Below are 12,568 nucleotides of genomic sequence, written 5' to 3'. Positions count from 1 at the left end.
CCCTTCTTCCAGGTCTCCCCAGGCAGCTGCAGCACAGGGTGTTGACTGACCATGATGTGCAGAAGCTCTGCCAAAACATAGTCTACCCGGCCAGCAGCAGCTCCCATTGGTACAGCTAGTAAATACCAGGATATGTCACTGGTTTGGTCCAAATATTTTTTTCTTCACAAAAGATTTTTCTTTAATGCAATTGCACTGTAATGTAAAAGAATTGCATTATGTTATTCTGTGTCCTCTGTGTACCATCCAGGCTTGTCCTTCAACAGATCTACCATAACGTTAGCAGGTTTAACTGCATCTAAGGAGGTGAATAAATCTTCCCGATCACCCCCTGAGCCCTAGCCTTGTCATGGATTTTTTGTTAGATGACAGAATTGCTCCAGCTTTGCATTTTCTTTAAGGTCAAAAGGTTGTCTTTCTTTTCAGAGTGCTTTTGCCAGGGACCTGTCACTCTGCTCAGAGATCTTTTGTTCTGTACCTATGAGAGAATTTCAACAGCCAAAACAAACCCAGACAGCTCATTACAAGAACCTTTCCTAAATAACTGGAGGGACTGATGAAGTAGTTCATGCTGCTGGTATAAAATGCTCATGCAGTCCATTTCTCTCACTCCTAACTTAATCTGAACCAGTGATTCCTTATAGGCCCCAATTAATGGAGAAAACTCCTAGCCGCTCCCAAAACATGTGTTGGTATTGGCACTATAAACTGTTTGACGTGATAATTCAGAAGGTCTTGTGTGGGAATAATCACGGGAGGGAGAAGAATCACCAGGAGATGCCCTGAGGGGGGGGTCAAAGCTAGAGAAATAATGAGTCATCATAACAATGCTACAATTTCTTTCTCTCCTTGACTGCTTTCCCATGCAGAATGAGTGAGTTTGGCACTCATGGCTCCCAGGACAGCCAGCATTTTCGCCTGACACTGGACTTTTCATTCTTGAAGGTGACACCCTAATTATTGCCATATGACTGGTTTAAATTATGAGTTTCTTCTAACTCTGATCCCTTCTCTGAAAACCTAAAATATTGCCATGAGAGAAGCAGTGATAACACCACTACATCTGACAGTCAAAACTCAAGTTAAGGATATAGCTCACGTTCTGAGCCCTGGCTGTTCCAGCCAACTGTATCATATCATTCTCTTAATGAACAATTTTTTATTATTATTATGAAATTACTAAGGCTTTTCAAGCTATCACTGACCTCCCATTTCCCAGCAGGAGGCTGTTAAGAGTCTCATTTATGCAATGGGAAGCAATCTTTTAACCTTTAGTCTGTCATTTCAAGAACTAATTGAAATTATCACTGATAAGCCCCATCTTAGCTTGATGAAACATTTAGGAAGCTGGGCAGAACATGCTTCCCCCATGTCCTGGCTTCAGGACTGCGTAATAAATTCTGCTTTTGCTCAGTTTGCTGCTGCATCCAAACAAGCTGAGGTTCAAGAACCATTTTGTCTGATTTTGAAAATGTGCTGCACAATGAAAAGGCTTGATTTCCAGAAGGGCTGGAATTCAGAACTTTCTAGAAATCGGGTGCTTTTAAAATGTCCTACTTTTTCTTACTCAAAAGTCTTGAAGTGTGTTTCTTCACAGATTTTCCTTGCATTGGTTATAATTTCATTTGTGGTATTTTTCTCAGGTTTCCTGTGCATCTGCGAAGTCTGCCTTCTGGGACACAATCCCTTTACTGTAACGGGCTTAACATCTGAAGTTACTCCATTGGTGGTTCTTGCCCTGTAGGGCCTGTTTGTCTGCACCACTGATGCTTGCTCACAACCCTCCACTTGCAAATCCAAGGAAATAGCATTGATCCTGTGCTCCAATAAATTCTTGTAAATGAGTTCAGGAGCAGTACCACAGGTCCTGCTCACAGAGATGGGAGCTTGCTCTCTTCCAAGGTCCGTAATGCAGCATCCTCTACTCCAGAAGGTGAGAGGCACAGTGCTCAACCCAACCCGCCAATTTTTCCAGCAGTTTGTTGGTAACACAGGCAATAGGACAACACCACTTCCTATGTAGAGAGCATATGGCATGTACAGTGTGTCGGTGCCCCCAAAGGGTGAAACAGTGATCACGACTAGTGACAATATCCTGCCAGTTCAAAGGTTTAGAGCTTTTTGTTTCTTTCTTTTTTTTCTTTTAAAGAGAAAGCTGAGCATGGACTTCTGTCACCTCTATCTTTGATCACTTGGTGAAATTCTCCTCGATTTTATGGGGTTAAAGCAGGGCAGTAGCTTCCCCTGCTCTTGGGTTATGGAAATGGAGTACAGATCTGGAAGGTAAGCACTGCCCAGAGGAGAAATCGCTGCCAAGGCTTTGCTGGCTGGTGCAAATACACCGACAGCTTCCCATCTGAACTCTGCAGCTCTCCTTCTCCTTATGCTTATTTTCAGAGGTTGCCTGAAGGTTTACTTCTGCCTCATTTAATCTCATTTAATGCTGAAAATAATTTATCTCTATTTAACATAATTCACTGTCTCTATAACCTGACAGTGGTAATAGACACTCAACTGGCTAATCTTGGTATAAAATTCCCAGTTTAGGTTTTATTTTACTTGTATCAGTTAAAATCTTTTTAAGGAACCTGAAGGGAATTCCCACTGAAATGCCCTTATGAAAGATAAAACGCCATTTTTGAAAGATAAACTTCCCTTTTTTTTCAATTTTCAAACACCCTACATAACTCAGTATTAACTATTTTGACATATGATGTAAATGTGATACTGAAATAAGCATAGAATAAAAGTTTAAAAGAAACTATGCAATAAAGTTAGTTTGACATATCAGAAAACATTTTGATATTTGCAGAATGAAAGGGAAAAAATAAAAACAAACTTCTGAAATTTCCTCAGAGAAAATGCATTAAAATATGATCCTCTTCACTCTTAACCTTGCTGTGAATAATGTCAGTATCCTCTGCATCAGCTTCGCAGTAGTGGCTCCGACTCCCTCTCCTCTTCTTCCTTTTGCCAATTGTTTCCCTCCCCATTTTGGGTTCCTCAACAGAACAGATATTTCTCTTATCTCTTCTAGCCGTTCCCCACATCTAAATATGTAATTCCCCCTCATAACTCCCCTGATCACTGGCTCCTTGTAGCACATGTGCTCTCCAAATAATAATTCTTGCTGACCTTAGCAAACCATGTTGCTTTTCTGGCGTCTTCGGGTGCTCTCCAGGTGATACAACTGATAAATATGCTTCTGCAAAACAACAGGGCTTGTAGCAAAGCTCCTTTCTATAGTCTTCTTCCTATGCTCTGTATTGCTATAATATCCAACCAGTCTGCAAAATATTAAGTCATTCCCTACTATTTCAATCATGGCCATGAAGTTTATTGGGTTTTAAAAAACAGAAGGAAACAAATTTTTTGCACCTGCTCTGTTGGTATTAACAATTTATTTCTTTTTCTTTTGTGAAGTGCTTCAATTTCATATTACTATTTGCCTCTTATTCACTCCTTTCACCTTAGGACATCATCAAACAACACATTGAACATCCTCTACGTTTAACTCAGTTTGCTGGAAGTATTTTTTCAGGAGACCTATAAAACTGAAGTAGAAAAGTGATCCCAGATCTAGTAAGTGTAAGAAAGAACTGCCTAAGGATGCATCACCATTTGCTACCAAATGGGAATTAATTCAATATTGAACATTACTGTGACTGGTTTTGTTTGCCAAGACTCTGGAGTCTGTGGGAGCTCTTGCTGGAGCAGGGCACTGCTATGGGAGGCACTATACAAGCAAAGGGCAAAGAAAAAAAGACCCAAAAAGCCAAGACACACAATAAACCACTTGCAATCTGCATAGATATAATTGCTGGAGTAACAACACTAATTATTTTGTCTGATTTTTGTCAAAATAAAAGGCAAGCTGATACAGAGGCCCCATGCCAGGGAATCATAATCTCTCATAGTACTGGGCATGAACTCATCAGACAAAATATCTGGCTCCTCATAGTCCAGCCTGAACTGTGAAATCCAACAATTTATGTCTGCATTTTTTCAATTGCTATCAAGATGACATTACAAACGAAATCTGCAAGAACATTAGTGGGATAGAAGGCCAGCACTGTTGTGGAAACAAACATAAGAGTGACAATAAAAAATAATTCTGCTTAGATGTTGACATTGACATTGTGAGATCAGACTTCTTACAGGACAAACATGATACCCTGGCTAGCAGCTAAGACTGTTGGAGGCTGTGGTTTCCTATCTACCCTGCAGTAATAATGGTGGGAAATGAATGCTACTTATATTTGGCAAACAATATTAGGGGTTCCAGGTGAGGTACAATGCCAAGTATTTAAACAGCTTGGTCTGGTTTGGTGTGGATTGCCACTTATTTCCTTGAGACACAGAGCTAGAAGTGGGTGCTAAGAGCTTTCTTGTCCAGCAAAAGAGAGAATTTCTTCTTTATTTAGAGTTAGAGGAAGTTTTCAGTAGAAACAGCATCTTTCTTAGCCTTTTTTTCCCCTCTGTTTTGGTTTTGTTTTTTTTTTTTCTTTTGCCCTGTTTGTATAAGTGAGGATGCTCTACTCTACCTAGCTTTTTCCTGTGAAAAAGAAAAGTTGAGAAAGGTTTTCTATATGCATGAGTCTATTAGTGGCTGAGTGCAAGTTTTCTTGAAGGAGCAAACTTCACAAAAGGTTTGCATCCACATGTTAACTTTCATTAGATGTTTAAGCTTGTCCAGTTGGCAGACACAAATCTAGAGTTAGCAAGCCATTTCATCTGCCATTCCTGTCTCCTCAGTCTTTGACAGATGTCCCAGCTGGAGTAAAAACATAATAGCGTAAATGTGTATAAAACAAGAAGGAAAGGGTAGAGCAGATGATTTCCTTCGCCTCTCTAGGGTAGTCCATAATAATGTACACAGCAATGGCAGGGTATTATTGAAGGTCCTGCACATTCTCTGTTTCAGGCAACTTGTGGTCTTGTGGTGCTTAAGGTATGGAGCAAAACAGAGCAGGATTTGGAAGTGCAAAAAAGTCACTATGCCTGTGATTAGAAAGATATTTCAATTTCTGACACTCCTCAGCTTCTGAGATAAGCACTGAACCACCCTTTGTCTATCATTTTCACAACCATTTTACATACATTCATGATCATCTGCTTTTGAGACTAAATGTAGGAATCGATCAGTATTTTAATGTAGATCAGTCGTCACTGAGGATTTTTTTCATATTGTGTTCAGTTAACCATTTCAACATGAAAATTGATTTAGTTTAGAAGAAGGTATCTGAAGCCTACTTGAGCAGGTGAGGTCGTCAGCTTTCCTAGAAGCATGAAGAAATAAAGTGAAACACTAGACCCAGCCTGGGTAGATTATGTCCATCCGCTGATTTCAGTAGGAACAACATTTCATCCATGACCTTATTTCTGTAGCAATAAATGCATTCATTACTTTACTAAGCTTTATTTTAAATGTAATTTGAGAAAAAATTTAATGGGGACATTATTTGTGCTATTTTTATGGAGGTACTCAGGAATGACCTTATCATGGCAGTATTTCATTTGCCAGAATTCTCTTCTTAGGTATTTTATAATTTCTCTGCCTAGCCTAAAGATGATTTGTCTAGGGAATACAGCTGTGACTTAAGTATAATTTAAGAAATCACTGAGAAAGCAGCACTTTACATGCAATCAAATTATTTTACCCCCAAAAACAAGAACCTTTTTACAAAGATATTGTGTTCAATGGTTAAAATAATATCTCCGTAAAGGGATCTGCACTCATCTAACATCACTGCCTTCTAAACTGATTCATTTAAACTTCTTCTTCCACTTCTCACAGCAGGCAGAGGCGCAGCCTAAGGGGGAGGTCGCTGTGACAGTGTAAGGTAATTGAAATCACAACACAAGACGATTTACTTTCCATGGGACAGGGAATTGGTCTAGCAATTGGTCTGGACATATTGCCATAAAAACAGATCTTTAAAGCATGGTGAGGAGTCCTCATGTTAGCATAGGTGTCCTTACCACTGGGAACTGATTAGCTGAACTACTTCCTTGGCTATTTCTCTGCATTGTGCAATGTTTAGTTAGAATGGATAAAACAGGATTGCTTAGCAGCTGCAATTATTTAAGCTATGGGATTTATTACATTTGAAAATTGAAGTCAGTCAGATGATACTCTCTGGAGGGAACATGCAGTTACTTAGAAATACATGTGAAATATTTAGGGTGAAGTAATTCATCTGGCATGGTGAACATTTTGTCTCTGTAATTCAGTCCTTGATCTGTAACTGCACTATGTTTCACAGGCGATTTTAGGGATTATTTTATCTGATTGGCAATATAGAATAAAAAACTGAAAATGTTAAAAAGCGGCTGGTGCTGAAAAGAGGCTGGTGCTGAAGGTGTTCACTGCAGAAGCACAACAGAAACAGGTGTCACAGACCTTACCAGCAGAGTATGCTGGTATAACAGCACTGGCTCCAGAGGAGTAGTAGAGTGGAGAACCAGCCCAGGAAATTGTTATTAAGAGCAAGATTAAAGGACACATACAAGAAACTGTGTATTTGTCAGTGGCTCCTCTACAGCTGTCTGTGTTCAAAATTCACGTCCTCAGATTTCCAGCTATCTTTGGAGACCTAAACTGTGTAGATACCCACATTTTTTTCTCCAAAGACCTCAAGTGGATAAAGATTTTTCAACCATGGTCAGAAGTAAACATCTCACTCACAACTACCCTGGTGAGATTTACCAAGTTGTCATTCTTTCATGTCTCATAATTACCTAGATGTTGGCATTCTTAGAGCACACACATGAGAAAAGCCTTGCACACAGAGGGCCCATGGGTGTTGGGAGATGAGCCAGATGCTGGAATCTGACTGTAAAGCTGTTGGTTTTTTGGCTTTTTTTTTTTCTGGAGAGGCAGAGATTCAGATGGCAGATACTTAAGTATTTTATACAAAAAGTTCCCTGAAGCAGGTTTCTGGAATCCAGATCTCTCTCTTTTGTATATTCCATAGGAATATAGTTATGTTTAATAACATCCTTCTCTTTCAATGAATACTGAATTATGGAATAATTTCAACAAGAGATATTGGGAGAAAGTCAGCTACAAATAGGCTATATGGTGAGGCTAGATTATTTATGAAGAATGTGTGGGTTCATAATCTCTTAACAGAGGAAGGAACTGACTGTGGATCTTCACATCTAGGTAAGGGCTGTAACCATTGAGCTGATGGATGAAACAGTGGGGGTAATATTATTTAGTACAGACTTCCCTCCAAGGAAGGGTTCAGGGTGGGGACTCCTAACTGGAATGATAGGTTCTCATCATTCAGTGATGAGACTGAATCAAGTCCCACTGGCCCACTTGCAGCCCACTTTTTACTGGCTACCTTAAATATTAGCTTGGATGGATCCTATCTGCTGGCAGTTAACCTTCCCTGTGTACAATTTAGGGGCCTTAAGAACGTCATTGGAGGTTATGGGTTTCAACATTTGGACTGTGATGAGGCTGAATAAGTATGCTTGAATTTATTCTTTCTTTTGTTTGGTGAATCATCTTTTAACTAATAATGAGGATTTTGAACATAGCTGAATGTTTCCTGTACACTTCAAAGCTGCTGCTGGCACCCAGACAAGCATACATCATGGTATCTGCCCCCCCAGTCAGAAGGTTGGGACATGCAGACTCCCCCAACAGCAATATTCAGAGTGCTCCATCACTTGTTTGGCCAGTGGTTGTAATGTGTTCGTGTCATCTCTCTAGAAACTATCTAAATCAGCTTCTAAATGTTCCCAAATTCTTTTGCCTGGGGAGCAGAAACCTGACAGTGGCTCTGAAAGGCAAGCCTTCCACAGGATGCTGTATGCCAGCTTGCCATGGGGCCCTTCAGCCAGAAATAGTTCTTGCTTGTTTGTCTTAAGGCTTTTTGCAACCTGAAATAATGTTTTCTATCAGTTCAGGTAGAACATGCTTTTAAATGTTTATTTATCTGTTCAGTACAACAAAAAGATCTGGGGTTAAATGCTACAGATAAAAAGGAGATTGAACTAACAGGCACAGAGGTGCAGCTGATACCTCTAAGTAAGTGCCATGTTCATAGGACTCTGGGTGAAATGGCATTAACCAGAAGACTGTCATTTCTCTTGTGTCTTCCAAATCATTCACTGTTCCTTTCCAACCTGATATTCTCCCTATCCTCTCATTCTTGCTCTTAGTGACTCTGTAGCTAGGCAGAGGCTTTTCATTGTACAGGCATGCCCTCAGCAGAATTTCTTCAGGTGGACTATTTACAGATATAGTTAGATAAAAGAACAATTTTAGCTTATCTTACTAAAGCACTTCCCTCCCTTTCCTTGTAATTCATCTGAAACAAGCATGCAAGAGGTTGAGGTGAAGGGGGAGCAAGGAAATGTCCTGTTGCGTGTCCATACTTGGGGTATTTCTTGAGATACTAGATGCAGTTACTCAGAAAATCAAAAGTTCATGAAACAAGGAAAATGTAGCTTACATCTGGGAAAAGACTCAGACAGAAGCTCAAGTACTATTCCAAATATTTAAGCCACCCAATTCAGAAGAGATCAAAATGGTTTAAAACAGCTCCTTGCCTTATTAAACAGTTCCTTGGGTTATTAAGCCACTGAGTCACTAATTTCCTTGTCAGCAGGAAAGCGGCTCCTATGTAAAAGACAGCAATGAACTCAGAAAATTTGCTGAAAGATAGATCAGTACTACTGTTTCACTAAGGATATGGTACAGGTCTTCAGCTGACCCATCTAGCCGACCAGGGCCAATTTGTAGCAGGTAAGGATCTTTTCACAGCAATAACATGAGATCGGTCAATGTGAGATGTTACAAACACTTTACTGTGATTGTTAAGCCACTAAGCTTTCTTGGGTGCATTCATTGCACTATAACAGTGCTCTACCTTGCTAAATGATAGGCAAAATTAGTCACCCATTATATGGCATTAACAGGTCATGCTCAAGGCTTATCGAAAATTTTCATGGATATGAAGTATTAATTTCTTCAGATTACCTGCATATGAGCCAAATATTCCTCACATGAAAAGAGGGATTTCATTTGCCTGTACAAAAATAACCTCAAAGGCTCTGGGAGCTCTGAAGATAAACTCCTTGGTATTTCTAACAGGCTGGAAAGAGAGGAGGAAAAAATTTCTGCCTTGGTATAAGTAGAACCTTGTCTTTTTGAACCCCCTTTTCAAGCTGCTTTGCTTCAGGACTCAGCAAATGTGAGCATAGGTTGCATGGCACACAGGCCTGTGTGCAAGGGGGGAGCCTGTGGAGCTTGTAGGGAAGGAGTCTTCTCATCAGGTTTTGAAGAGTGCAAAGCAGGATTGGGATGGGGGGAACACTGCAGCAGCTGGGGACAGTGCTCACCATACTTGTTTGGGAAGCAGCACGTCTCACAGAGTTCCTGCTCTGGAAAGGGAGAAAACATCCCAGCACAGCACTTCTGGAAGGTTTCCAAGTCCCTGCACACTGATAGGGAGGCACAGCACAAGAAGCTCTGTGTATATCTCAGGGAACTGGACAGCTAAATAACTCTGAGGTTCTTGCTGTATTACAATGTGCAGGATGGGTCTCACAGAAAACTGGCTTTCCTAGAAGATGAGGGAATTTGTGCTTTGCAGTAGTTCAGCATTTATCCAGAATCATCTCTGACTGTAATGAGCAATGAGATAAATCTACTTGTTTAATGATTTTCAAATTGGGTTAGATTTTGTATTTTTAAAACCTTCTCAGTCAAGCTTATTAAGTATAATTTCCCATTCTGTTTTCCAGTAATTAGTGAAATGGTATCTCATTTCGTTGTGGAATATGTCAGCTCTGTGTGATATTGGAACCAGAATGGAATAAAAGGAGGAATTATATTAGGGACAGGGTAAGGTCTGCTCCATAGTGGAAATTCAGATTGTGTGGTTGTCCCACAGTGCCATGTGACTGGCCTGTCCAAATCCAGCCCAGCATGATCCAAAACTTGTTTCTAATAACACATAAGGTGATCGCTTCCTTAGCCCAGTCTGCTGCCAAACCCCAGTGGAACGGAAATGGTACTACAAGGGCTGACCTTCACGGCACTGTGACACCAGGACCTGGGAAATCTGACAAAGATCTGTTTCTAAAAGTGAATTTATACCCCTTCTGAGCCATAAAAATGGTTTCTCAAAAACATTAATGAAAAAGAATAATTTTACAGAAGGAGAAGTATTTTACAGACCGTACATTACATCTTTTTGAGTCATAATAATTAAAAGAAAAAAAGAAAATGGACAGCCCTCAGGACATTTCAAAGGACTTTTTGAACTTGGAAAGAATACCTTGTTACAAAACTGAGAGTCATTTTAGCTTTTTTCCTGGTTGTTATTTTTTTAAGAACATTTCCTGGTTTAACTGGCATTGCCAACTGGTTTTCATTTTTTACCAAACATGTGTGGGAAGAGTTGTTAAGTAGTGTCTATCAATAGTAAAAGCCAGTAACATACGAGCTGAGTTACATGGTGTGCAACAGTGCAGAGCAAGAATTTAGGGGAAGCGAACTAATGCAGTAAAGCTAGTATGATTTTCTGAAAGATGTTGTCATCATATTCAGTTGTGGTAGGGCGTGCCTGAAATTAAAACTGCTGAAGCAAATGGAAAAGTCAAATTAGCTAAGAAGGTTTTATAGCCAAATTCTATGGTATGAAGTTAGTCTTTACTCAACTGAAATTGAATTTCAGTAGAGTATTGCCTCAAAAAAAGCTGAAGGGTTAGACTCTTGTATAATAAGAAGAACATGGTGGGATGCTGCTGGGTTAGTTTTATGGAACATCATAAAATACATGGCTGTAAAACAAGAGGTGCCTAATAAAAGCAAACTGCAAACACTCTATAAACCAATCTTTCTATTTTAACTTTGGGGGAAAATGTGATTTCGGAAGTGAAGGAACCATCTATGTTTCTTCCAAATACCTCTAACTAGCCAGTATTTTATGTAGTAAACTAAGTGGGAGACAATAGCCTCTTTCACGCTTCAGTATATTAATAACCCTTAGTTCAAAAAAATTAATGCTTTCTCCTAAGATTATGACTTTACAGGATTAGCCTATTGGCCACATTTAGTTTTCTGGGCCCGCTTTTATGACTAGAAAAAGGAATCCAAGTGAGCTTGTTATACTAACACATTTCTCAGTATAATTTGTGTCATCTGTCTTTTACATGACAAACTTTTAGGGATCAGGTCTTTTGCAAAACATCAAGTAAATTGTTAATCTAAGTAGAAAAGTATAGTCTTGTGCAAAAAGAGGAACTGCTGAGCAGATTTAACTTTGGAAAAATTGTATGGCTACTTCTGCAACTTGTAAAAATTGGTGGGATTTCATTTTTTGAAACACTTTTGAGGTATGGGACTGGGTCAACAATATGTGAGGAGACCCCCACCTCTGCCTGCCTATGTCAAATATTGCTGCAGTATCTGCTCTTTCCATTATACCAGATTCTAAATCTAAGCATTTAGAGGAAAAGAATTAAAATATTCAATGAAAAGCAGAAAAACTATGTAAGAAGACTAAATATAAAATAAAATTGCATTAACATAGAAGCTGGAAACAGAAAACACTTGGCTAAATAAACTAAGAATATGTCCATCTTGCTTTCTGCAGACAGACGAATTTTGCCTTGCTTGTGCTGTGATCTGGCTGGACCTGACCGTATTGGTGCTAAACCAATAAGGGATTTGAGAGGCTGGTTTTCTTGGCATTTGGTACCAGAATTACTCAAAGTGAAGTTTGTCTTCTACCACAGCCTTTCTGTGCTGTTTTAGGCAAATCAGTTAGCTCTTCGATGATCTAACTTCTAAATAATTTTCATTGACATTGTGAAAGCTACATGTCTAACTGTCCTTCAGAAGATGGCTCATCTTTCCTGCTCTGCAAAATGATTGTGAAAGGACCCCCCTTGTTCACAGGGGAGCATAAGCACAATCAACAACACATCACCTTGAGACTTAGCCATGTGCTGGGTGTGGAGATGTCTCCAGTTTTCCTGTTGATAGGATTTCTTAGCTTATGTGCAATGTCAAGTGTCGTGGTTTAACCCCAGCCAGCAACTAAGCACCACGCAGCTGCTCACTCACTGCCTCCCACCCAGTGGGATGGGGGAGAAAATCGGGAAAAGAAGTAAAACTCGTGGGTTGAGATAAGAATGGTTTAATAGAACAGAAAAGAAGAAACTAATAATGATAATGATAACACTAATAAAATGACAACAGTAATAATAAAAGGATTGGAATGTACAAATGATGCGCAGGGCAATTGCTCACCACCCGCTGACCAACACCCAGCCAGTCCCCGAGCGGCGATTCCCTGCCCCCACTTCCCAGTTCCTAAACTAGATGGGACGTCCCATGGTATGGAATACCCCTTTGGCCAGTTTGGGTCAGGTGCCCTGGCTGTGTCCTGTGCCAACTTCTTGTGCCCCTCCAGCTTTCTCGCTGGCTGGGCATGAGAAGGTGAAAATCCTTGACTTTAATCTAAACATTACTTAGCAACAACTGAAAACTTCAGTGTGTTATCAACATTCTTCACATACTGAACTCAAAACATAGCGC

The sequence above is a fragment of the Haliaeetus albicilla genome, chromosome 2 (genome assembly GCF_947461875.1).
Source record: "Haliaeetus albicilla chromosome 2, bHalAlb1.1, whole genome shotgun sequence".
Lineage (NCBI taxonomy): Eukaryota > Metazoa > Chordata > Aves > Accipitriformes > Accipitridae > Haliaeetus > Haliaeetus albicilla.
The sequence above is the reverse complement of the archived record's forward strand: the minus strand, read 5'-3'. Positions refer to the sequence as shown.